This window comes from Oryctolagus cuniculus, chromosome 17 (genome assembly GCF_051225735.1).
Source record: "Oryctolagus cuniculus isolate XC-2025 breed Fujian yellow rabbit chromosome 17, ASM5122573v1, whole genome shotgun sequence".
Taxonomy (NCBI): domain Eukaryota; kingdom Metazoa; phylum Chordata; class Mammalia; order Lagomorpha; family Leporidae; genus Oryctolagus; species Oryctolagus cuniculus.
In genome coordinates, this window is record NC_142883.1 from 32772289 (window position 1) to 32794739 (window position 22451).

The following is a 22451-nucleotide window of genomic DNA, read 5'->3' on the forward strand; positions in this document are numbered from 1 at the left end:
CTTTTCCATGAAGCTGTTCCTGCTCCCTTTGGGAAATATTCACATGTTGCATAACGTTAGGGATGCGTCCCGAGCCCTGTGTCGCTGGGTGATTGCATGCCTATGCGAACCCCATGGAGCCCACTGGGCACACACACGTTCCTGCAGCCAAGATGTCACTCAACCAAGTAATCTTAGGGGAGTCAAGCCATGCACACATACGGTCCTACGTGGATTGAAATGTGGTTATGTGGGGCGTGATTCCTTCCCTGGATTTCCAGAGCACTTTTCTTTGATTTTGACCTTCCAACAATAATTGACTAGTAAACATTTAGTGAGCACATCAGGTATTGTTACATATTCACTCATTTATGCCCTCAGTAAACCTGCCTTTTTTTTTTTTTTTTTTTTTTAAGATTTAATTATGGAAAGAGAGAGGGGGAGAGATAGCTTCCATCCACTAGTTCATTCTTCAAATGGCCACAATGACTAGGGCTGGTCCAGGCCAAAGCCAGGAGCCTTGAGTTCCATGTGGGTCTTCCACGTGGGTGGCATGGGTGGCATCCTCTGCTGCTTTCTCAGGCACATTAACAGGGAGCTGGATTGGAAGTGGAGCAGCTGGGACTTGAACCGATGCCTATATGGGATGCTGGTGCTTCAAGCAGCAGCTTAGCTTGCTGCTCACAACACCTGGTTCCAAATGTACACAGTGTGCACACGAGATCTGGGGCCAGAGGGTAGAATAAAGTCCCTGCTGTCTTGGAACTGTCACTCTAGTGGTTCAGTAAGTGGTGAGCTAACAGGGGAGTGCACCATACACCATCAGGCGTGAGCACCAAAGCCGGCTGTGGGGAGGGACCTTCTCTTTCAATCCATTCACCACTTCAGTAGTTCCATAATCATTTACCAAGTTCTGTGCTAGGGACTGTGGCAGGCACTTTGTTCTGATTTTTGTGGCATTTTGGTTCATGCCTTGTTGCCTTCACCGGACAATAAAGTCTAAGAGCACGAGCATATTTTACCAATGAAGAACCTCCCAGCCCTGTTGCATATCCTAGACTTGCATTTAGAGCAAAGGGAGGAACAATTTCCAATGAGATGTGGCTGTCTTCAGCGCTGGTAGCCCCAGGTTGGGATGCAAGGAGGGATGTGAGCAGCTCGCTCACTCAGGGAAGGGCCAGCACTCAGAGAGAAGGAGCTGAGCTGCCTGGAGGAGATGGTCTTTGCCCCAGATCCTGAAGAACAGATAGGAAGGAAAAATGGCAGGAATGCAGCTCTTCCTTCCTGCTGGGAGTGAGGAAAGGTCAGGGTGTGCAGTGTCTCAGAGGGTGTGTGCTACAGCCTGGTCTGAGAGGAGGCTTGGAAAGTGGGCTGGGGCCAGGCTGTGGGAGGCCTTGAGTGGCAGGCGGAGCAAATGAGTGGTGATGTCTTTGGCACGATGGTGCTGAGAATCTGCTGTGTGTGTGTGTGTATGTGTGTGTGTTACATGTACGTGTGCATGCACAGGCTCCTGGGGAGGCTCTGGAGGGTGATCTGAGCTCCTTTGGACCTGTATAGATGTTGGGGTTACTGACACGCCCATGGCTGGCAGCTTCCTGGGACACTTTCCTCACTGGACTTGCAGCTTAAGCTTCGGCCTGACTGTCCTCTGGCTCCAGACCCTTCTTTGGGAGTGGTGCTCTTGACATACTCTCTCTGATCTTTCAGGTGTGGGGCAGCTTACAAGGAGTTCTGTCCTTCTCTTGTGTCCACCATTCACTCTTTTTGTCCTTCTTCATGAGGGACCATGATATAAACAAAATCTCAAGGTTCTGTACTTTGTCCTTGTCTAAGCTGTGATCACGACCTCACCATGTGTAAACAGATGTCCTTTCTCAATATGGAAATCATAGATGGCTTGCAGGATGCCAAAGTGCGTGTGCTTTGGCTCAGATATAAGCACCTGGCCTGTGACTTTGCAGGTGGTGTCTGTGTGGGGTCACCTTTGCTGGTGGTTGCTTTGTGTGGGAAACACACTTTGTAGGAATCATACTCTCTGCTTTCCATGTGGTGCCAGAGATGAGCAGGTGTGGTCTTGGGGCTGAGTCCCTGGTAGAATGTTGCAGCAGTAGCCTTAGTTCACTGGTTCACCTGGGACAGGTGTCCCACTGGGTCCCAGATATGACGTATCTCAGGTCTCCCTCTCATTGGAGGATGGGTAGCACTAACTTTCCAACCAGTGGCAACATACCTTAAGTGTGGTGTCTGGCTGCCATACTTCTTTGTTTTAGTTCTGAGACTGAGTAATTGAAAAGAAAAATCCTAACTCAAACTAACGGCTGTCACAAATTGTGAGCTAGTATGATTGTAGGCACAGTATAAATCTCTGTATCCTCACTCTCCTTTAATTTAATCCTTGCAGTGGTCCTTTGTAGTCTTGCAGTATTATCTCCACTTGACAGAAGGGTAAGCTGAGGCGTGGGAGGGTAAATAGCTTTCCTGGGACCACAGAAATTTTGGGCCAAAATCAGTGTGCTCCCAAGGCCCTGTCCCCCTAACCACTAGGCTCTGCTCTATGTAGTTAGGCTCTACTGTACGCAGTACAAGTAGGATGAGTTTAGATTCTTTCACTTTGCCTGACTGCTATGAAATGCTCAGGCTGAAAAGTAGAACCCGTTTCACTCTGGTCAAGGAACTTCAAGTTACTTTCCACCATCCTTTTTCTGAGAGCCTGTTGAGCGTAGTTAAGTGACACTTCCCCAGCCATACATTTTGAAGAAATCACTTCATGGTGTTGTGCCTCCATTTGTATCTGTTAAATGGGGGAAATCAGCAGTATCTACAGCATCGAATTGTTGAGGGCATTCAATGAGACAACACATCTGAATGGCCCGGGGTGACGTCTGTACCTTGCAGGTGCCTGTAAACGCTGGCTGGTTAGCTGTTGCTGTGCCCAGGATAGCACCAGCCACATCTGGGAGGGCTGTCCCTGGCAGCTCAGGGGTGACTGGCGCAGTTGCCCCCTTCTGGGGGTAATAGATGGAGCAACATCTTGAGACTGGAACATTCTGTTTTGGTGGCTTGGCCCACTCACAGGTCCTGGCTTGCAAGGCAAGATGGCAGGCTCCTTTATCTGGTGGGGTGCCTGGTGGGCATGAGGAATTCATTTCCTGTGCCACGTCTGATGCCTGTGTTTTTGCTGTCCCTGGGAGTGAGGTCCTGGGAAGCCTCTGGGGCAGAGCTGAGGCCTCGCTGTGTGAGAGGACTCCCTGGGAGCCTGCTGTCTCCCAATCTTAGTCTTTATCTGCCTGGGGGTAGTGCCACCCATGACTGATCTGAAAGCATCACATTCATTTATTTGTCACTGCCTGTGACAGGCAAGTTAATGCTAATGGATTCTTTTTTTAGCCTGTTGTCTGGGATGAGTTTCTCCCAAATGTCCTGAAATCGAAGGCATTAGGGGAACGTGTAACTTTTATGTCAGGCGAGGATTTAAAAAGATAAATAGGGTTTTGTGTGCAAGGGCCTTAAATTTAGGTTAGGGGCAAGAGCGGCCAAAGGAGGGGGGTTGTGTTGGGCCAGGCCAGCGTCATCTTTTTAAGAAATCCATTCAGAGCTCTAAATTGCTGTTTCTGTTTCAATTATGTGACAATTTCAAGGGTTTAGAAAAATCTAATAAAGTGGTCTTGATGATGCATTCTGGGCAGAGTGTACTTCAGAAGTTCCAAGGGAATAAATTCGTTGGGGGTCAAGAGATCCTCGCTTAGGCCACCCTGGCCTTCTTACATCTGGGATTTTACATTTTTATTGTTTTGGAGGGCAGGAAGCAGTGTAGGAATGTATTCAGGGCTCCATCAGTATCCTCCACCGAAGTGAATTCCTCTCTGGGCGGTTGCGAATAGTCGGCCCCGGCGATCTTTTTTTTTTTTTTCCTCCTTTTTAAGCTGACATATTGTAAACGACTTTCAGAGCATGATTTGTGTGTGTAGTGATGTTGAATAAAGCACCAAAGAGAAGGCACTGGGGGAGGAGAAGGAGTGAGAAGGGAGGCCCCATAAAAGTTTTTTCTTTGCTCCAATCAAAGCTTTTGATAGTTTCCCAAAGAATAGAGGTTTACAATGGAGGCTGGCTTTGGGGCTACCCACGGGAGCAGAGTGCAGAAAGACTTCGTGTTGCAAAATGTGATGCTGAGTGACATTAATGAGGTGACCGCTGTGGTGGGAGGGAGACGAGGAAGTGGCCAGATTGCCGTTCCCATGGCTCGCTTTCAGCTGAGGGCTCCTGCATGTGTGTGTGTGCACGTACCATTTTGTCCTCTGCCCCTTCCCATGGAAGTTGTAGTCCCAAATGCAGTTCGATTTGCAGCAGAATTCCCCACTGTAGACAGGCTGTGTGTGGTGAGTGCTGGCCTCTGTTTGCACCTGCTGAAAATTCAAATTGTAAACCAGGAAGACTTTAGTTTTACTTTCTAGGTAAAACTGCAGGAGCCTGGGTGGGTGGCAGGTGAGCAGATCTGAGCACTGTTGGAAGAGCTAAGCCAACTGTGTGAAAAGTCAGTATTCTTGCCTCTGGAATGCATTCCAGGGAGAGGGGAAGAGAAAGCCTGTTGGTGTACGGCTTTCTCTCTCTCTTTCTTTCTTTCTTTCTTTCTTTCTTTCTTTCTTTCTCTCTCTCTTTCTTTCTTTCTTTCTTTCTTTCTTTCTTTCTTTCTTTTTGGAACATGCAGGAACTGCTTCTTAAATATTTTGGTGTCTTAGAAAATATTTTGTATTTTCACTTGGTTCATGTACAAGAATTTCCAGGTTTTTTGTTTTTAAAGATTTATTTATTTACTTGAAAGTCAGAGTTATAGAGAGAGAGAAGGAGAGGTCTTCCACCCGCTGGTTCACTTCCCAGTTGGCCGCAACGGCCGGAGCTGTGCCATTCGGAAGCCAGAAGCCAGGAGCTTCCTCTGGGTCTCCCACGTGGGTGCAGGGGCCCAAGGACTTGGGCCATCTTCCACTGCTTTCTCAGGCCACCATAGCAGAGAGCTGGATCATAAGAGGAACAGTTGGGACACAAACCAGTGCCCATATGGGATGCTGGCACTGCAGGAAGCGGCTTTTCCTATTACGCCACAGCACTGGCCCCGAGGAGTTCCAGTTAACTCAAGAAAAGCTGCAACATTTTGGGTAGACTACCTGGGAAGGGAGTAAGCAAACTCGGCATTGCTGATTTCCTAGATAATACCTTGAAATACCTCTGTTACTCAGGAGGGAAGCCATGCCTTCATCTCCTTCCTGTCATGGCCTTGGCATGCTAACGGTGATAGGAAAATTGCTGGGAGATCTTAAGAAAAAAAGCTGGATAAAGCCGAGGGTGGACTATGGGAGAGGTATGCATAAGTGTGGATTAAAGATGTTTTTACACCAAAATAAACTTAGATTTTGATGCAATTTCCATGAACTTTTAGAAGGACCCATGTACTAATAGAACTTGATTTCTTTTCTTTCTTTTTTTTTTTTTTTTTTTTTTTTGTTGTTGTTGTTGTTGTTTAAATCCCTTTCCACCAGTTCCCTCTGGGATATCTCTGGAATTATAGCTGGAGGCAAACAAACAAACACTGTAACTTATATACGTAAGACTTAATAAGAACCAAGTGGTAGGTTCACCATCTCTTTTGTCTGGGGGAAAAGGGATCAAATTAGGATGCGCGAACCTCGGAAAAAATTGGGCTGCGAATCTCCCCAAGACTGCTCCATGTATATGTTTCCTCCTCTGTTTTCAAAGCCGATAATTGGTTTTGGGAAGAACTTCCGACTTGATTAGGGGGCCCTTAGGAAATTAAAGTGTGTTTGAATTTCACAAGTATAATTTTAATTATACAAATTTTGCATTTTTCACTAGGGAGCCAGGTTCAGAACTTGTTTTCCTGTACTAATAGGGGTAGGAAAGCTGATTATGGCAGAATGCCTTCCTTACGGTGCTTTGAAACTAAAATTCCCTGGATTTGATTCCCATTTTCCCTGGCAGAACATGAGGTTCCGGTCAATGTCCATGCACGTCCCATGTCCCACACGACTGGAGAGCAGGCTGATGTCGTGGGGGTAGGGCTTGAGGGCCTCATTATGAATTTTTCTGCTGTACTTGCTGAAAGAACTCAATTACAGTTGCTCTGAGGCCGAGTCCTGCCTGGGCAGCCTGTGTCTGGCACACTGCCACGTCCACATGTCATGACTGCCTCCCACCCACTCTGTCCTGTCGACTCAGTGCCCGTGCAGCTCTGCTGGCTGCCCCTCCTCAACGGGACCCCAAGGGATTGAAGTGAATGGTTCCGAGGGAGTGGTCACCTGAGGTCTTCCCCAACTGTAAAGAGAGCATGGCCCTGAGCACAAGCAGACCCCCTGTGCGTCCCGGGTGGGTCACTGAGTGTATCCCTGGGAAATGACCGTTTGTTTCAGAGCCACACAGATAAAACTCCCAACTGTCAAGGAGGTGCTTGTGGGCTTGAGCTCAAGAATCCTCCATGTTTGCCCCGAACCGAGGCTTCAGTGTGCTGCCTGCATGGACTGCTGACTGCTCGTTCCTCCTGGGAGATACTGAATGGAGCAATTGTTTGTGATGGAGAAATTGTGACCCTGGCTTGTGAGTGACTTAGTGTCATGCAGGTTGGGGCCTTAGAATATGGGAAAACAAAGCTCCAAATGTAGATCTGGTGCAACCTCATCTGCTCACCTTACATTAAAAAATTATTTGAGGGGTAAAGAGACAGAGCTCCCATCCACTGGTTCACTCTCCAAATGCCTCAAACAGCCAGGGCTGGACCAGACTGAAGCCAGGAGCCCTGAATTGAATCCAGATCTCCCATGTGGGTGGCAGGGACCCAATTGCTTGAGACATCACCTGTTGCCTCCCAAGGTCAGCATTAACAGGAAGCTGGAATTGGGAGTCCAAGCACTCCAGTATGAGACACTGGCATCTTAAATGCTAGGACAAACACTTGTAATCATGAACTTACTGTTTTTATCACTTTCTGTTTAGGTGGGATAGTTCATTGGCCTCTGGAACTAGAATCCTTGAGTTTGAATTCTTGCTCTGTTACTTACAAGCTGCATGACCTTGAGCAAGCCATCCAAATCCTCTATACCTTGGTTTTATCATCTGGAAAATGTAGAGAGTGAAAGTGTCTCCTTTATGGTTTGCTGTGAGGGTCGCTTATGCAGGAGTTAACATAATAAAGTGCTTAGACTCGTGTCTGGCCCATAGTGGATTGTGTGAGTTAAGGCTGTGACAGTGTCGTGTCTGGCCCATAGTGGATTGTGTAAAGGCTGTGACAGTGTCAGGACGTCCTGGGGCAAGCTGGGCTGAGTTCTCTGTGCCTGCCTTCTTCAGTAGTTGGAGAAGGGTTGTAAATGCTGCAGTTGACTATGTGTGTATTTTTTTCTTATGAACTTTTGGGAAATGCAAACATACACTAGCACGTGCATGCATGTGTATACATAGGAATGCATTCAGCCTGAGTGGAATTGCATGCAATTTGGCTTCCGACAGGTGCACATGTGGTAATAAATGAAGTCTGTGGTTTGTTGGGATCGTAAGCTTTGGACTCAGAGGGACCTAGTTTGAAACTTGGCACTGCCCCTAACTCTGTGACCTGAAGGAGGTGTCTGAGCCTTTCTGGGCTTCAATTCTGCACCTAAAGCAGTGAGGATGATAGAGTCTTGGAGGTAAGTGGGACAATATGAAGAAGGTACTCAGTGTCTCAGTGAGTCTTGGAAAGTGTTCGTTCATTCCTTCTTTTCTAGATAAAAAAAAAATTTTTTTTAATGTTCTTAAAGGGCAAGATCTGGGGCCAGTACTGTGGTGTAGAAGGTTAAGTCTCAGCCTGCAGTGCTGGCATCCCATATGGGCACTGGTTTGTGTCCTGGCTGCTCCACTTCTAATCCACCTCCCTACTAGTGGCCTGGGAAAGCAGTAGAAGATGGTCCAAGTGCTTGGGCCCCTGCACCCACATGGCAGATGCATTAGAAAAGCCTCACTTCCTATTGGCCCAGCTCTGGTTGTTGCGGCAATTTGGGGAATGAACCAGCAGAGGGAAGATCCTCTCTCTTCCCCCTTCTCTCTCCGTATCTCTGCCTTTCAAATAAATAAATTAAAAAAAAAAAAAAAAAAAAAGGGAGGGGGGCAAGATCCAAGTGTTGTACCCTTGTCTGAGTGGAGAACAACTGGAGTTGGTGGGTAAGTCCCTCAGTGCTAATACAGGAGGGCGGGCCATTGGGGGCAGTCGTCATCTCTCACCTGCACCAAAAGGGCTGGCTCTGGGGCTTCATTTCACAAAACTTGCATTTTCTTTTTTCTTTCTTTCTTTTTTTTTTTAAAGATTTTATTTATTTATCTGAGAGGTAGAGTTACAGACAGTGAGAGGGAGAGACAGAGAGAAAGGTCTTGCTTCCGTTGGTTCACTCCCCAAATGGCCACAATGGCTGAAGCTGCACTGATCCGAAGCCAGGAGCCAGGTGCTTCTTCCAGGTCTTCCCACGCGGGTGCAGGGGCCTCAGGACTTCTATTGCTTTCCCAGGCCATAGCAGAGAGCTGGACTGGAAGAGGAGCAGCCGGGACTAGAACTGGTACCCATATGGGATGCCAGCGCCACAGGCGGAAGATTAACCTACTGCACCACAGCGCCGGCCCCAAAACCTGCATTTTCTAAGCTGAGGAATTAATTGCATTTACTCAGGAGTCTTAGGCGCTGTCCACAGCTTTGAGTTTCCCTTGTTCCTTTAGGGCTTGGTGGGGACTGGAAGCACTGGGCCAGCTGCTCAGAGGAGTTGGGTGAATGCTTGGAGGGAGGCAGTGACTCCAGGAGGAGAAGAGCCCAGCTCTGGGTGAGGAGAGTAGGCAGGGAAGGTTGGAGAACTTTGGTGGGATGAGAGTTACCATTTTTTAAAAAAGATTTTTTTTTTTGACAGGCAGAGTGGACAGTGAGAGAGAGAGAGAGAAAGGTCTTCCTTTGCCGTTGGTTCACCCTCCAATGGCCACCGCGGCCAGTGCACTGCGGCCGGCGCACCGCGCTGATCTGATGGCAGGAGCCAGGTACTTATCCTGGTCTCCCACGGGGTGCAGGACCCAAGCACTTGGGCCATCCTCCACTGCACTCCCTGGCCACAGCAGAGAGCTGGCCTGGAAGAGGGGCAACCGGGACAGAATCTGGCACCCCGACTGGGACTAGAACCCGGTGTGCCGGCGCCGCAAGGTGGAGGATTAGCCTAGTGAGCTGCGGCGCCGGCCCAAAAAAGATTTTATTATATACTTATTTAAAAATGACAGAGACACACACACACACACACAGAGAGAGAGACAAAGGCAGAGACAGAGACAGAGGTCTTCTGTCCACTGATTCATTTCCCAAATGGCCATAACATCCAGGACTAGACCAGGGTGAAGCCAGAAATCAGGAACCTCATCTGGGTCTCCTACGTGAGTGGCAGGGGCCCAAGCCCTAGGGCCATCCTCCACTGCCTTCCCAGGTGCATTAGCAGGAAGCTGGTTGGGAAGCTGAGACTGGAACCAGCACTCTAGCATGGGGTGCTGGCGTTGTGAGTGGCAGCTGAACTTGTTGCACCCAAATGCCACCCCCGAGGGTCGCCTTTTCATAGGAACCTTTGGCTTGGGGATGTGGAACACTAGGTTTTGTTCTCCAAATCTGTGAGCTCCATTGAATGAGTGGGAACAAGTTTCCCAGGGCCCCAGAAAGCAGCCACAGTTCCCAGCCACTTGCTTATGAGATCCACCCCCCAGATCTACTGTCAGGATGGGGAGTGCCCTCAGGGCACTGTGTTGGTCCAGGACTCTGGTCTCTTAGACCGCTGGGTGGGATTTACTGGGTGTTGTAACAGGGGACCAGATTGTGATGCTAAGTGGGTCCAGGGCAGAGATGGGGCGTGTTGAATGCCTGTGTGTGGAGGGTGGGGAGGGAGGAGGAAGCTAGCGGTGGATTACATTGACTAATTATAGGGAAAAAGCCATATTCGCTGCTTCATTAAGTGGTCGCTAGGCTATGAAGCAGTTTATTGTAATTAATGCAGAAAGCAAATAAGTGTTGGGCTTGGCGTGTGGGGTCTTGGGAGCCCCCCTCCCTGTGGTTCTCACTGCTCCCTCATTGCCCTCTGAGGAGAAGCGTTTGGGGGTGCATCCTCTTGGGAAGTCTTTGGCCAGTTTTCTACTGGTGTCTTTGCACAAATAAGGGAGCTCTCCTGCCTGACCTGCTTTGGATCCTCTGTAGGGCTTTTCTGTTTTCTGAGGCGCAAGGAGGGACAACTCACACCATCATTGTTATTCTTGCCACAGTCCTTTTAGTTTCAGCCCATGGACGTGGCGGGTTACACATCCAAGTCCACAGATCACGGGCCGTGTGGAGTTGTGATTGCTTTCCTTGATGATTTCTCGTTCAAATCAGCAGTGCTCTTAATTTTCCAGATGAAGTAGAAAGAAAATTGGAGACTCCCCTCCCGCCCTGTGTCTCTTCATCCGAGGTTTTCTGAGCATGACTTTGATTTGGAGGGTTAATATTAATTAGGAGCCAGCATAGACCTCGGGTGCCTGATGAGGTGGCTTCGACTTTTGTGACACGTGTGGCTCCCTCTCTGCGTGTGCCTGCTTTTTGAGAAAGTTTCTGGGCTTAGAAGCCAAAGGATAGAGAAGGGGGCGGGGGGACAGAAAGAAGGAAAGAGAGAGAAAGATAGATACAAGGGGCTGACTTCTTTAACAGAGGCATGGCTCATTCCCTTGGTTTCCAAACTGAGTGACACTTGACCATCTCTGAGGCCAGTCCCTGGTTAGTGCCAGGTAACAGGGAGACGCCTCATTTTGTGCTGAGGCTTGAGGTCTTTACGTCCAAGCTTCACCAGTGCTGACTCCGTCTTTTGGGGATGGTGTCAGAAAGGACGAGGACAGAGAGAGCCAGTGAGCCCTGCTGTCCAGGGAAGGGAAAGGAGACCTAGAGAGAGAGGGAGTGAGCGAGCTGCTGTCCTCAGGCTGAGATCTCTCTTCCATGGCCTGCAGGTTGGGATTGGCTTTCTTTTTGAGGGGGTGGTTTACTGCGGGAGGGAAGCTGACTGACCATAGATGTGAATGTTCAAGAAAGAACAGGAGAGACCTTGGAGAAGTGGCCTTGCAGTTTCATGCCTCAGTTTCCCCATCTGCGGGCTGAGGAAGAATGGGGGTGTATATAGGGGGAAGCAGAAGATCTTAGGGTTTAAGAGGATATGCTTTGATGGTTTGTTTTTGGCCTAATAAGTTGCTTTCTGAGTGACCTTGGGGAGTTTACTTTGATAGACCTCAATCCTCCCCATCTGTGTGATGGGCTAATAAAATCTTAGAATCTGCTCTGCAGGGTTGTCGTGGGGTTTCTGTGGGACAGTCTTTGTAAATGGGGGACAGTCTTTGTAACGTGCTTAGCTCCTTTCCTGGGGAGCCCTTCACACTTTAGCCACAGGGGCTGCTCACTGTTTCCAGGTGACAGGGTGATTAGACGGATGTTTCTGGACTGAATGGGGCCGTATCCAGAAACAGCCTGAGTGCTGTAGACTGGCTCTCTGATTTGCACAGAACCTCCTGCGGAGGGAAGGGTTGGGAACTCAGGTGGTGAGGAGCCCCAGGCGGTGACTGGGCACAGATGAGGGGTTCTCAGTGTTGCATAGCAGATGCTCCCTGGCTGCCCTGTGGTGCTTTCCCGAGCAGAGGGAGGTGTGGACTGAGCCATTCCTGATCACCCAGCTTTGGGATCTTGCCTCACTTGGCATCTTAACCACTTCACCGCAAGAGAAGGGGAGGAGGGAGAAGAGGAGGCCCAGTCTCCAGGCGACATGGAAACCCACGTTTGTTTTTGGAACCCTGTCTGGTACTATGTGACATTCAACCGCCTTGCTTGACTGAGGCAGATCAAAGGCCATTTGCTATTTCTGAGTGTTCCTAAGTGTGGTTGGCAGCCAGAGTAGTGTCTTTTTATTACTTTCTTTCCCACTGAGTCCTCTCTGCTCCACCCCCTCCCTTGCTGAGATGGCTTGAAGTAGGCACCTGCACCTGTCTCTTGTGCCTGTGTTTTCAGCAGGAACTGTCTGAACCTGGGGGAGGGCATGCCCTTTGTGGCCATGTGGATGTGGGGCTGTGGACATCAGCGCTGGTGCGGACATCAGCGCTGGTGTGGACAGTGGGTCCTGTCAGCTGTGTCTCAGCTTCCTTTTCTGGGACAGGCCTGGTGAGGTATTGTGGGTAGGAATAGCCTTGGCCTTGTGGTTGTTACACTATCATTGTTACTTTCTTGCAGGGATGGTAGAAAGAGAGAGTATGAAGGAAGGCAGCTTGCAGAGAGGGGAGGAAGGGGTTTATGCCAACGAGCACAATCCAGGCCGAGTGTTGGACAAAAATAAAGTTGCTCGGGGCCCTCCAGCGATGAAGATCAGACACGAACCTGTCCTCGGGCTGCAGCTCCCAGGCTGCTAGGAAGGCAGGTGTGTCAACAAGGAAGTGCCCTAGAAGGGAAGAGAGGCCATGCACAGGAGGGACACAGAGGCAGGAGCTAGCAGCGCAGGCCTCAGCAACGCCAGGGAGCAGTTGGGCAGCTGGCCTTCTCAGGGGGTGGGGCATAGTCTTTCTCCAGGGCTGGTGCAGAGCCTGGCAGGGGAAAGATTGATTTGCTCATTATGCAACAAGTGTCTGGCACTGCTGTTCTGAGCCAGGCCCAAAGCTGGGTAGTGGCCATAACAGCTGTGATGAGGGTGACCCAGGCCCTGCCCTGTGGCCTCACATCTGGCAGGGGCACACTTGTGAAAGAACTTACTGCATGAGTTGTCACTGAAGCACAAAGACCCTAAATGCTGTAAAGATGCCTTGGCTGTGGTTATGACCAGGAAACCTGTGCTCTCTAGGGTTAGGAGGAGGCTTCCTGTAGAAAGAACCTTGAGGCTGAGCTTGAAGGGGGCTGAAAGAGTGTGTGTGGGGACAGAAGTGTCAAGGTGCATTCCACAGACCAGGAGAAGCCCGAGTGCTGGAAGGCAGGGGGTGAGGAGGGGAGAGGGCTGACTGGGGCAGGGGGTGGACAGACGCTGCACCTGTGTCGGGGTTTAGTCTTACACTATTAGGGAGTTAACAAAGGAAGGGAAATGATCAGTTTTGGGTTTTTGACCCCCCTGACTGTGTACAAGGAGACTGGTGATGGGTGCTTTGGGCAGAGGTGAGAGTCAGTAAGGAAGTTATTGTAGTGATCTATGTGATGCTGGATGGCAGACTGGCTCAGTTCTGGGAGGTGGAAATTTGGGAATTGGAGTAACAGCTTGGTGGGTTGGTTAGCTGAGAAGTAGGAGTATTAATAATGGAGTTTTTGGCATACTGGTGAAGATGCCACTTGGGACACCCCATGTCCCATTCTGGAGGGTCTGGTTCCACTTGCAATGCAGTTTTCCTGCTAATTAACACCCTGGGAAGCAGCAGGTGACAGCTCAAGTAGTTGGGTCCGTATCACCCAAGTGGGAGACGCAGATTGAGCTCCTGGTTTTGGCCTGGCCCAGACCTGGCTCTTGGGGGCATTTGGGGAGTAAACCAGCAGATGGGAGATCTGTTTGTCTCTGTCTCTGACCACTTGCCTCTCACATAAAGAAGATACCTACTAAAGGTGAAAGGCACATGTATCTCTCCCTGGGCCCCCCCTCAGTGAGGCTGGGAATACTGGCACATGTGGGAAACCTAGGAGGGGCAGGGGCCTGGCTCAGGGGTGGATCTCAGCCCCTCAGCTGGAAGTCTGCGGGCCCTTGATGATGCACCCCAGTTGGTAAACTTTGTTTTGAATGTGCTTGATGCACTTATTTTAAACTACACACATATATTTCTGTACTAAATTATATATACTTAGTAAATCAAATAATAATAAAATAGCATGAGAAAAGAAAAGCTAAACATAAAAGTTCTTTAGCCTCCAAACCTTACTTTGGGGACTGTAGCTTTAGGCCATGGGGTGCCACTAGTGAGTTGGGGCATGAGATGGTAGTGTATTGTGCCCTGGAAATGATCTTGGCATTATCCCACCAGGTACTCAGTGGTGATTCCAGTTTGCTCAGTCTGTGTGAGTGAAGCTCCCTTCTAATGGTGCAGTGGGGCCTGTCCAGAGGGCTGAAGGCCACACTTGGCCAGGAACAGCCAGATTTTATGTTGCGAGCACCATATAGATTGAGGAGTACAGAGTCTGCTCTCTACTACCTGCCCTGCTGTCACCAGCCTGTTCTGAGCCCCTCGGAGCCCCTCTTCCCCTTTCTCTGGAGGGGTGATGATAACACTCCACTTGTGAGTGCCGATGACTATCTTGGATCTGAAAGCCGGGCAGAACGACTTGTTTCTGTCTTTGTGATCCCAATATTCCTCTCTGTTGACCCTCCCAGTCTCTTCCAACAGGTTCGTGTTGCTGCTTTCACTCTGTCCCTGGGTTCTCTGTCCCAGTCCATTCCACACAGCCCTTCCTACGTGCAGAACCCAAGCTACCCCCTCACCTTGCAAAGAGTGCTGTAAAGAAGTATTGTCTTCCAACAGGCTGCATTTCAGACTTCCCTCAAGTGCAGCCAAGCTCAGTAGAGGCCTAGTGCTGGCTTTGCATGGAAGAAGCAAGTAAGTCAGAGGCGCCCTTTGTGCTTCTGTAAAGCCTTCTGTGGAAAGAGCCTTCTGGAGTCAACAGTTGGGTTCAGCCACAAAAGCCAGAGCTACTTGATGACAGTCCTGCTCTGTGGGATATGTGGGAGACAGATTGGGGCCAAGAAAAGTCCCAAGGATGGCCAGAAGTGGAGGTGGACCAGTCCGAGTAACACATAGCCGTCTGAACTTGCATCTTGCATCCACATAGGATGCTCCGTGGGATGAGGCCGGAAGAGCTGACCGAGGGTATCTGTGTTTAGCTTTTGTCCCTGCTTTGACTTGCCTTGGAATCAAAGCCAGGAGACTGGAGTTGTGGCTCCTGGGTTCTGTTTCAGACTGTGTGTGCTTTGTGACCTTGGCATTTGGTTTCTTTGCTTGGGGTCGACAAGTTCATTTCCAGCAAAAAGTGAGATGTGTTTACAGGCCTTTGGTCAGAGGCAGCTCTACAAAGCACCCCCCAGAAGGGCTTTGACAGGACCAGAAAGCAGCCTGGAGGGCAGTGCTGTATTTGCTGGGGACCCTGGGGTATCAGGAGTCTGGAAGTTTCTATCTGTTAGCCTCACTGCTCCTCCGAGGAGTAGGTTTAGTCCTGCACAGAGACAGGGACAGGCCTGAAGAATTCCTGCCCCCTGCTGCATAATAAATCTGATGCTAAAATTAGTGCCGGCCTCCCAAGCCGTAATTCTTGCTGAGATGATAAAGCAGTGCGTGTGTGGCCGGCTTGTCTTTCAGGATCGTGGGATGTCGCTTTATGTCACATAAGTGTCCAGGTCCCAGCATCGATTATTTTTTTTTTTAATGACGGCTTCCTCCCTCTCCTCCTCTGTTTTGTAGGGTAGGAGTAGGTAGGGCTAGAGAGCTGGGAAGTATTTCACCTTGTCTCTGTCACTGTGGGTAGATGTTCCATGAGCACCCTTCTGAAGGTTTTATAATTGAGTCTTTTACCTCCGTGACAAGATATTACTCACTTTGTCTGGAGCGTGTACTTTCAGCAGAGGGGAGGGAAGGCAAGACTTTTTCTCCTCCAGGGAAACCCGTTGCTGAAGAGGGCCGTCGGTGGTCAGCTGACAATGTTAATCATGGAGAAGGCAGCGGGGACCCTCGGTGCATGACAGGCCTCCTGGTGGGGATTATTTTGCTTTTAAAATAACACATTCAGGGCAAGTGTTATGGCACCATGGGTTAAGCACCCCGTATCGCAGTGCCTGGGTCAGGTCCCAGCTACTCTGCTTCGGACACAGCTTCCAGCTGCTGCACCCTTGGAGGCAGCAGATGACAGTTCACAAGTACTTGGGTCCCTGCCATCCATGTGGGAGAAGGCAGGGCTGGAGTAGCAGACTTCTGGATTTGGCTTGGTCCAGCCCCAGCTCTTGCAGGCATTTGGGGAGTGAACCAGCAGATGGAAGATCTCTCTCTCTCTGTCTCTCTGATGTTCAAGTAAATAATATAAATACCAAGGTAACAATATGTGTTTACCTTTAACTGCAGATGGCTCTGTCAGGGGTTGTATGTAGTTTTAAATTGCTCATGTCCAGCAACCGTCTGTTATTCTTTAAATGGTAAAATGGTTTTCATCTTGCTGCAGCTGTGCCCTCTGTGGGGGGCTTGTGACCCCCTTCCCTTCCCTGCCAGACTCCCCAGGACTTGTCAAAGGTACCCTGGAGCTGGAGGTGGCTCTGCAGAGTGGCCAGCAGGGAAGTTCATAAGCAGAGGCCACCCAGGGCCTAGCAGCAATGTCAGCCTGGGGCTTAAGTGTGCTTCCTTTGTGGGCAGAACCCAGGAGTCAGTTTAGATGGCTGACCCTTCGAGAGTCCATAACATTTGCTACCCAGCTTTCCCCTGCAGCTTCTGGGGGCTTGATTTGTTTGTTATAATCAGAAACAGATTTTGGGCTCCTGACCCGTTATAGATGTGTTTGAGACGAATGCCAAGCCTGAAGCCACTTAAAGAGCATGTAAAAATCTATTTACATACAAATGGAAGGAAGGAAGAGAGAAAGGAGAGATAGCCTCTTCTAGATCCCCCCAAATCAGAAACACTCCTGAAAGGACAACACGAAACCAAAACAAAAAGAGGAAAAAACCCAGCTCAGGCCTCAAGAAAGCATGAGGAGGGAGAATCTGGCTCCAGAGTCAGCAAAACCGGGGCTCCATCTGGGATAAGCTGCCCGGGGAAGGACACACGTGCTACCTTCGGGCGCCTGCCTCGCCAGTGACCAGCACCACGCATGTCCCCGGCTCTGGGTGGAGGGCGCAGGTCACTGGGGGTGCCTGGTGGACATTCACCTTGTGCCCAGTGGGGCTGTGCTTTCGGCCCACATATGGGTATGGATTTCTGTGTATTTGTAAACAATCAGTGCCAACAAAAATAGCCAACTTCAGGCAAAGAAAACGCATTGGAGAGGCTCTCAACAGAGAAGCCCATTGCTCTGATTTTCCGCGTCAGCCCGGCCCAAGGTTTATTTTCCTTTTGAATTCTAAAAAGAGGCCCGCTGAGTTGACCAGTGTCCAAGTGTTGCTTCTTTTCAGCCCTGTTGAGTTTTTTCCCTTTTTTAATGAAAGAGTCAGCTGAGCTGGCTGGGCTGTGCCCTCCGCCCCGCTGCGGTTGTCCTGGTGACGCCTGGCTGCCGAGTGTCCAAGGTGGCCCTCGTTTCAGCTGTCCTTGAGCTCCAGCCCGTGTATGTCCCTGTGTCCCCCCACCGCGCCCCCCCCCCCGCCCCCATGTTTGCACCGCAGCTGCTGGCCCAGAACTCAAACTGATGTGTCTCTCACTCCAAACAAAAAATAAACCCGAGTGCTCTATGTATGTATTTTAGAGGTGTGTAAGGGAGTGTTTTCTTTTGACAAGTTTGTTCCCTGCAGCTGTGTAGTCACAGTCTGCTTTGAAATCTGGAAAATATATATTTTTAAGTGACTGGGGTAAGCTGGAGTTGATGGGGAGGGGAGATGGGTGTGGTTTGACTGTAATCACATATATAACAGTCTGATCCCAATTTAAAAAAAAAATCATTCCATTAAAATATTGTAAGAGACTGTTACTGAGAAGAAGAAAGTTTTCAAACTGACGGGATTCTTGTTTTTCCTAGTATAGATTTTCTTTTTGTTACCATAGAGTCGAGAAGCGTGGGGCCCAAGGATGCCATCCTCCTCCTCCTCTTCCGCTGGGGAAGGGCTTCTTGGCACAGGTAACCCCTGCATTGACCTTAGCCGAGCCTGCTGGTAGTGGGAGGAGCTCAGGTTGCCTAGACGTTTACCCTGTGCCCTCAGTCAGCTAGAAGAGTGTGTTGGTAACGGTCAGTGCTGGAGCCCTAGGGCTCAGCAGTGGTCAGCTCTTGTGTTTACTCTTTCTTCCAGTCCTCCCCTCTCTGCAAGTCTCTCCTAGGACGAAGCGGGAGTCGTCGTCGGTGCACAGATTGGCTTCATTTCAGAAGTTGTGTGCATCCCTGCATCCAGGCTCAGCTCTTGAGACAAGGACTTGTTCTCGGGAGCAGACCCGCTCCAGGACTGGGACGTGCTCCATTCTCAAGGGCAGATAGCAGTGAACTTTCAGAATGGCCAGAGGACCACGGGAGGGAGAATTCTTTGGGTTCAAGGTTACTTATTTTTCTTCCCTCCTGGGGAGAAAGCCTTGCTTTTTGTTTTCTTTTGCTGTCTTCTTTCAACAGCTTAGAGTAAAAAGATTAGCAATGCAACAAACACCAAACAGATGAACAAATCCAGAGGGAGCTCTCCGCGGGCACAGAGATGGTGGCATTGAGGGGGCTGCCTTGCATTTTTGCATTTTCTCATTGAACCACGTTAGCTCAGCTTCCCTGGGTACTCGTGTAATGAGGAGGTGATGATGAGGGGCACTTTTCAGGAGTGTGCACGGGAACGGCTGCCTAGCTGTGAATTATTAGCAGCCTTCAAATAAAGTTTGTGGGAGACCCAGGCAGCCACAGCTGTCTGGGAAGCTTCTGAGCTCTTCATGCTTGTTTTGAGTTCTGTGGCATAGAAACGAACTTTAAAGACACTGACAGGGGCATCTCTCCAAGGAGGTTTCCTGAGAGTTCATTTGTAAATGGAGTCCTATTTCCCCAGCGAGTGTGGTTGATATTTTTTAAAAATATTTATTTATTTATTTAAAAGTCAGAATTAGAGGGAGAGACAGAGACAGAGAGAGATCTTCCATCCACTTGGTTCACTCCTCAGGTGGTTGCAATGGCCAGGGCTGGGCTAGGAGATGGTATCTTCCGGGTCTCCTGCATGGGTGCAGGGGCCCAAGCATTTGGGTCATCCACCACTGCTTTCCCAGACACATTAGCTTGGAGCTGAATTGGAAATGGAGCAGCTGGGTCTCGAACAGGTGCCCATATGGGATGTTGGCACTGCAGGTGGTGGCTTATCTGCTATACCACAGTGCTGGACCCAGGTTACATATTTAGTAATGTTTTCTCATTGCCTATTTTCAGCAAAGGCTGTTAACACTTTCTGTCCTGTAGGTTTTTTTTTTTTCTTTTTTTGAGATTTATTTATTTGTTTGAAAGGCAGAGTTACAGAGAGAGGAAGAGAGATCTTCCATCCACTGGTTCACTCCCCAAATGACCATAATGGCCAGAACTGGGTGGAGCCGAAGCCAGGAGCTTCTTCTGGGTCTCCAGTGCTGGTGCAGGGGCCCAGACACTTGGGCCCTTCTTCGCTGCTTTCGCAGTTGCATTAGCAGGGAGTTAGATCATAAGTGGAATGTGAACCAGCGCCTAGATGGGATGCCAACATTGCAGGTGGTGGCTTAACCCGCTGTCCCACAATACCAGCCTCTGTCTTGTAGTTCCGATTTCCTGAGTAGGTGTTTGGATGATGGATGAGGGGTTACATTAAAAAAAAAAAAAAAAAAAAAAAAAAAAAAAAAAAAAAAAAAAAACAACCTGAAGGATACGCCTTATCCTATGAATCAATACTTTTTTTTTTAAGATTAATTTATTTATTTGAAAGAGTTATATGGAGAGAGGAGAGGCAGAGAGAGAGAGGTCTTTCATCTGCTGGTTCATTCCCCAATTGGCTACAGAGGCCGGAGTTGCGCCTATTTGAAGCCAGGAGCTTCTTCCAGGTCTTCCCACACGGGTGCAGGGGCCCAAGGACTTGGGCCATCCTCTACTGCTTTCCCAGGCCATAGCAGAGAGCTGGATTGGAAGTGGAGCAGCCAGGTCTTGAACCGGTGCCCATATGGGATGCTGGCGCTTCAGGCCAGGGTGTTAACCCTCTGTGCCACAGCGTCAGCCCCTGGATCAATACTTTTTCATGTAACATGGATAGAGTAGGGTTGGGGACCTGATCTGTTTTATGCCTCTGCCTTTCAGAGGGAGGATAAGAAAAAGGTGCAGTTGTTCCTGTTAGTTACCACGCATGTGTTCTCTCTCTCTTCCCCTCCTCCTTCCTCCTTCTCTCTGCCCCCCCCCCCCCCCCTTCCTTTTGTCTGACACCTAATTCCTTGTCCCCTTCCTGGGATTTTTGAGAAAGTTTCACACATGCCCACAGAAACTGGGCTACTTAGTTTTCTCCACTAAAAAGAAACTACTTCGTTTTCTTCTTGTTAAAGGTTTTAGGGGGTGTTTTGCACAATTTTTTGAGTAAAGCTTCTCTGTCTCTTTTGGAAGCTCTGTGTCCTTGTGTTTTCCTCGAGGGTCGCTCCTGGGGGAGCTGCTGGTCTAAATCAGTGTCTGAGAATCATTGGTTCACTAATTGGTCATAATCGAGTCCTGGCTTCCCCCTCCTGCTGAGGACCCTTTTGTGTTCTGCTGTTCTGCAAGGAATTGGGCAGATTTCTGCAGTGTTTAAGAGGTGACCAATAAAAGGGTCCGGCGTGCCACTGTTGCTAAGTGTGCTTCTTGGAGGTGACTGCTTTGTTGGTTTCCGGCCTCCGTAAGCAAGAGGCGGCCACACCAGTGACCTTTCCCACCTAAAACTGCCTGGCCTCCGGTCACAGGTCTGCTGACCCTGGGTGTATTTCCCAGCCTACTTCCCAGGCCTCAACTTAATGTGTTCCTTTCCTAAGGCTAAGTGACCTCCCAGGATATCTGGTCCTTGTTTTTTTAATTGAACAGAGTAGGGAAAAGGTGTGCTTCTAGTGCAGCAGGCGGTGTGGGGAGGAGACCCCAGCGCTGCTCAGTAAGGTGCCAAGGTTAGGCCTAGTAGGCAGAGTGGGTCCTGAGGTGAGGATGAAACACCAGAACAGTGTGGACACAGGAACAAAGCGGAGGCCGAGGGGGTGGCCGGCAGAGAAACGGCTTCCGCCGCAGAGATTTTCCAAGCTCCGTTTCTCTTGGTGCTGGAAATTAGAAATAAAAACCCCTTCACTCCATATTCCTGATCTCTCTAAAAACTCTACAGTAAGTGGTCTCCAAAAAGCTCTTTTCTTTTTCCTTTCTGCTTTGTGAATCTGTGTGTGTGCTAAACCTTCATAAGATGACCCCACAAGAAAGCCTGCTTGCTGGGTTTGTGTGGACAGTAAGAGCAGTGGCCACCTGTCCCTTCCATACTTCTTCTGCAGCTGGACTTGGCCTGGGGGAAGGGGTGCCAGGAAGACAGGAGAGCAGGTGGCAGGGTGCTTTTGGGTGGACAACAATCCAGGGGGGTGGTCCTGATTCTGTCTCAGTTGAGTCTGAAGTGGGGGTTCTCCTGGGACTGGGTCGTTGGTCTGTGTTCTGTGTCTGTGTTCCCATTTACCTGGAACCACAGGTGGGTGCAGGAGCCGGAGCTCAGGACTGGGTGCTGGTGGTGTCTCTCTGCCTTTGGGCTCTTACCTGGGGCATTAGAAAGCCACTTCGGGGGTGAGTGTTGGACTTAGCAGCGAAGCCACTGGTCAGGATGCTTGTGTTCCACATTGGAGTGCCTGGACTCATCACCCAGCTCTGGCTCCTGCCTTCTGCTAACGCAGACCCTGGGAGGCAGTGGTGATGGCCCAGGTGGCTCCATTCCTGCCACTCATGTGGGAGACCTGGCTTGATGAGTTCTTGGCTCTTGGCTTAGTCCAGACCCAGCCCTGGCTGCTGCGGGTATGTGAGGAGTAAACTAACAGATGGGAGTGCTCTCACTCTGTTTCTCTGCTTCTTACAATAACGAAGGAAAAGCTCTTTCTCTGCCTTGTTTAAAACTTCACAACTGTAGGCATGGCCGGCCCCCATTCTCAGCCTGCCTTCTGTCATTGATCAACTGTCACTGGGTTCCATTGCAGACCTTGCCTGGAGGGGAGGCAGAATGACTGAGAGTGCTTCAAAACATTCATGGGTAACTGGAATTAACACATCAATTTATTTTAGTGCCCACCCCCCCAACCCCCAGTTTTTCTTTGGAGATATCCCCGGGGTTGAATCTGGCTGTGTGACCCGGCCAAGTTAGATGCCCTCTCTGAGCCTCTTGTGCGTGTCGTGTCGACTGTGGAATGAGGATAGTAGACTTGCCTGTTGGCTGTGGGAACAGTTGCAGCCTTCGTGAGAGCACCTTGCACAGACCTGGCGCCCAGCAGCTGCTTAGTCAGTGTTTGTCATTCAGCCAGTCTAGAGCTAGCTGCTATTGTTCTTTTTGCTTACTTAAGCGATGAGCTTTGGTGTAGTGGGTAAGATGCCACTTAGAACACTTGCATCCCATGTCAGAGTGGCTGGGTTCGAGTTCTGGCTCTGCTCCCAACCCAGCTTCCTGCTGAATGCACACCCTGAGAAGCAGTGGTAATGGCTCCAGTAGTTGGGTCCCTACTACCCACATGGGAGATTCAGATTGAATTCCAGGCTCCCAGCTTTGTCCTGGCGTTGACCTGACTATTGTGGGCATTTAGGGTGTAAACCAGTGGATGGGAGGTCCCCCCCC

General features: G+C 49.7%; 1 protein-coding gene and 1 long non-coding RNA gene across 39 annotated transcripts in view; one reads left to right on the forward strand and one right to left on the reverse strand.

Annotated features, from left to right (window-relative positions):
* MSI2 (musashi RNA binding protein 2) overlaps positions 1–22451 on the forward strand; it is a 398378-nt gene that overhangs the window by 12285 nt on the left and 363642 nt on the right. The gene's annotated exons all lie outside the window — the stretch shown is intronic.
* Positions 1–22451, reverse strand: part of LOC149121169 (uncharacterized) — a 34239-nt gene that overhangs the window by 2315 nt on the left and 9473 nt on the right. Inside the window, exon 1 of the long non-coding RNA XR_016224419.1 lies at positions 1–22451. This exon is cut by the window's right edge and continues 9473 nt beyond it. This is a non-coding gene — a long non-coding RNA (uncharacterized LOC149121169).